The sequence below is a fragment of the Bremia lactucae genome, linkage group LG15 (assembly GCF_004359215.1).
Source record: "Bremia lactucae strain SF5 linkage group LG15, whole genome shotgun sequence".
NCBI lineage: Eukaryota > Oomycota > Peronosporomycetes > Peronosporales > Peronosporaceae > Bremia > Bremia lactucae.
The window spans coordinates 452,190-456,455 of record NC_090624.1 but is presented as its reverse complement, the minus strand read 5'-3'; positions in this window follow the sequence as shown (position 1 = coordinate 456,455).

Sequence of the window (4,266 nt, the reverse complement as noted above, 5' to 3'; positions counted from 1 at the left end):
ATCGGTTACGCGAGGTATCTATAAAGATACGCTCGCAATACATATTAAATGATATCTATAGAGATAACATTTTTATCGGTAAAAATAGGTATTTGTATTTAATTTTATTAAATATAAATCAGTCTGAAAATTACTACCTACTTGGTAAGTGCGCACAAGGAGTCGGATTACCGCTCCCGTGACGACACTTTACCAGAGTTCTTAGTGTGTTGGGTGAGGTCGCTTGCGCGCCCACCACAACTACCTCACTGCACGCAAGAGAAGCAGGTTTAACCGCTTCCTCGCTGTGCTAGGGTGTGTGCTTAAATGGAGCGTGGCCGCATTACGACGTGCCCGCCTACAATTCCTCTTTCATCGCCACGTGATGAATGAGTGCGCATGCAAGGCCTGTCCGTACTCCCTCTAGCACGGGTAGTCTTCACGCATCGGTGTAGCTGGGGTGACGTCTCCTGCAGGTGGCCACGTCTTAGGAGTGTATGTCTTCAAACTCTTCGCCACGCGCACGTCCGCCGTCTCCTGTCCGTCCTGGCTTCGGGATTGCATTCTTGTCTTCGTCAGGATAATTGAATTATGATTCTTTGTCGTGGCCCGTCCGCGAATGGTTGGTTGTCGTTCGCTGCTGTCACATTGGTCGGGGCCTGTCGTCCGGATAATTCGTTGGTTTTCCGGCCTTAGCTACCTTTCCTACACTATCTTACGCTATATTTCTAGATTGTTCTAACTAGCAATGTGTACTTTTTCACAGACCTTCTTTTAAAAATTGAGGTGTATTTCTCATTTTAGGCACTTTCTTTTTTTATAACTGAGGTCCATTAACGTCATTTAGCTACCCACTATTTTCTTATTTCATAGCTTATTTTGAGTTGCAAACAGCGCCTGAGGTTAAAAAGCACTAATTATAAAGGCTTGTATGTACTTACTCAGCTTTAACGTTTGTCGTAAATTATCAATTCTATTCGTCATAAAACATGAAATCCAGCGACAGCTTTTATTAGCTATGCCCTTCTTTGTGAGCCAGGGTGTTTCTTTGTCCGTTCGACTAACTTCTGTAACTGTACAAAGCCTACAAACTCAATTGTCAGATAACACCACTCTGATGCCAAGTACCGATTAATAATAATAACTAGGTTTACAAATTTTCGAGACGGGCAATGCTAGTACAGATGCAACGTGATAAATTTGATGAATGATAATTTGAACTGCCACAACAAACTCATAGCCGCGTTTGCAAGCTTAGAAACGTATCGATAGTTTTTGACAAATATTAAATACAATATATTGTCTTCTCACAAGTATCTTCCAATATGGATTCCTGAACGGTGTCAGATATGAAATGGGCACTTTCGTATAAGATTATCTCCCCTTTTGAGCGCTACATAAAGCGAACAATTGTTTGATTGCAATTTTCATTTAATGATGAAGCATCTTATTCTTAGGAATACGTCGTTTATCCGTGGCTTGCTTTACATTAATGCAGAGCACAAGTGTCAATTGCCTGTATATATTTTGAATGCATGAAGTCCGATCAGTCTCTAAGAGAGGCACTCACGACAGCAAAAAACAGTCACGTATTCTTTCTAAATATATACGTTTTCGAAGGGAGAGTTGGAGGACATTGTTTAATAGTAGTGTCTTGCTAATCTACCTTTTGAGAATCGAAATAACACAGAAGCTAATGAAGATACTTTCCGAAGGAAATTTGCGGGTATGTCGCGTGGCTGCTTATTTTGGCGTGCGGCTGCTATATTTTGTCAACTCTTTTTTCTCTTTTGTAACGAATATGCGTGCTTGTACATTGGCGTGAGACCGCCTGTAAATGAAAATCATGTATGTACTAGCGCTAGCTATAATTAAAATCACGGCGGTCACTTCTGCTTTGCGGTTGGTACTTGTTTGATTATAATCGATCGTGTACAACTAATAAGATTCATTGAAGCTGCTCCATGCATACAAATCTATTGAAGTAACCGATTAAATTAATTTATTGAAACAATATATTTAATGGTGCAGCATTAGACGATCCGAATTCTATGGGGTCCAGCTACCACTAGAATATGCCAAATCTGATTCCTCCATATTAAACATGCTTTGAAGCTGCGCCAAATACTTGAGATTGGCCTTGCAGTCCAATGAGCAGAATCGGTGTGCGCCACTGCTTAGTGTCGACATTGATTTAAAGAACAGCCGCTCACAATTCGCGCATTGTGTTTGTCTTTGTCGCCATGCAGCCTTAGTGCTGTCATCGTCTGCTGCGTGGTCACTGCTATCAAAGCCTCCTGGGCTGTATAATGAAATGGGTGACGATACATGACTTGGTATTGCAATATTGACACTCGAGTATCTTCGATTAGCTGATAGAGTTGGCACCGAAGTTGAATTCGCACGTTTGGGCCAAGACCTGGCCTGCCGAACATGTTCTTGCTTGAAGACGAGTCGAAGTAGACGTGACGCAAAGCTTCGACGAAACCTCCTTTCTTTTGGACAATTTGAAGGCGCATCTTGCTTGTCTGCAGCCTCATACGAAGGAAATGGGGCGCTTATCATAAGTTGCTTGATTTTGAAGAGGCAAATTGAGAATTGAGTTCACGGCATGGTTGTTTGCTCCGGTCGCCTCGTATCGAAAGCGACGAGGTTGGGAGAGGAGGAACTGGGTCGGAACTTCCTCCTTCGGTCATTACTAGCGAGCAGGAAAAACTGTTGTCGTGGTAAGTTAGCGCCATTGATGACGTCCAAAAGTCGAACAACAACGTGTAATGCAATAACATTCGAAATTTAGAACCACGGCAAATATAATCGCACGCAACGTTATGCAGCGATCACATCTGATTCGTTATTATTAACAATGCGTAAGTAAATTTTGGTCAAGTACACGAGCACAGACCTTCCTTTAAAATTGAGACTGTATTTCTCATTTTAGGCAAATAGGAATTTCTCTTTCTTTTCTTTGTAACTGAGGTTCATTAACGTCATTTCGCTCCCGAGTACCTAACGCCGTTTCAGGCAAATAGGAATCGATGAAAATGTCACCTCACGAGACTAAGTTGTTTATTTCATAGCTTATGTTGAGTTGCAAACAGCGTCTGAGGTTAGGAAGCATTAGTGATATAGGCTTGTATTTACTTACTTAGCTTTAACGTATGGATCGGCTGTCATCTGAGCTGTAAGAACGTGTAACTATAGAGGATAAAGCTGGTCCTGCCCGCGTAAAGCGAAAGCAAAACACTTTTGTTAAGACAAGAGGATCAGGCTGTTCTTTAACAATATAGTATAGGCAGCTAGCTTGCGACGTTGAAGGATTACTGCGCCACTTTCATGATCAAGAGGTCGAATGGAAGCTTGCCAGATACAAAGATACTGTACAAATTATGTCGCATCATCTATCATGCCACTCTTTACGCAACTTTGAACGATGTCGTGAAACATTTGGATGACTCGTAAAATCAACTTCCTGAACTCAATTCTGTCACTAAAGTCTTAAAATATCGTGAATTATCAATTATATTCGTCATAATACTGAAAAGCCAGCGACAGCTTTTATTAGCTACGCCCTTCTTTGTGAGCCAGGGTGTTTCTTTGTCCGTTCGACTAACCTNTAGCACGGGTAGTCTTCACGCATCGGTGTAGCTGGGGTGACGTCTCCTGCAGGTGGCCACGTCTTAGGAGTGTATGTCTTCAAACTCTTCGCCACGCGCACGTCCGCCGTCTCCTGTCCGTCCTGGCTTCGGGATTGCATTCTTGTCTTCGTCAGGATAATTGAATTATGATTCTTTGTCGTGGCCCGTCCGCGAATGGTTGGTTGTCGTTCGCTGCTGTCACATTGGTCGGGGCCTGTCGTCCGGATAATTCGTTGGTTTTCCGGCCTTAGCTACCTTTCCTACACTATCTTACGCTATATTTCTAGATTGTTCTAACTAGCAATGTGTACTTTTTCACAGACCTTCTTTTAAAAATTGAGGTGTATTTCTCATTTTAGGCACTTTCTTTTTTTATAACTGAGGTCCATTAACGTCATTTAGCTACCCACTATTTTCTTATTTCATAGCTTATTTTGAGTTGCAAACAGCGCCTGAGGTTAAAAAGCACTAATTATAAAGGCTTGTATGTACTTACTCAGCTTTAACGTTTGTCCTAAATTATCAATTCTATTCGTCATAAAACATGAAATCCAGCGACAGCTTTTATTAGCTATGCCCTTCTTTGTGAGCCAGGGTGTTTCTTTGTCCGTTCGACTAACTTCTGTAACTGTACAAAGCCTACAAACTCAAT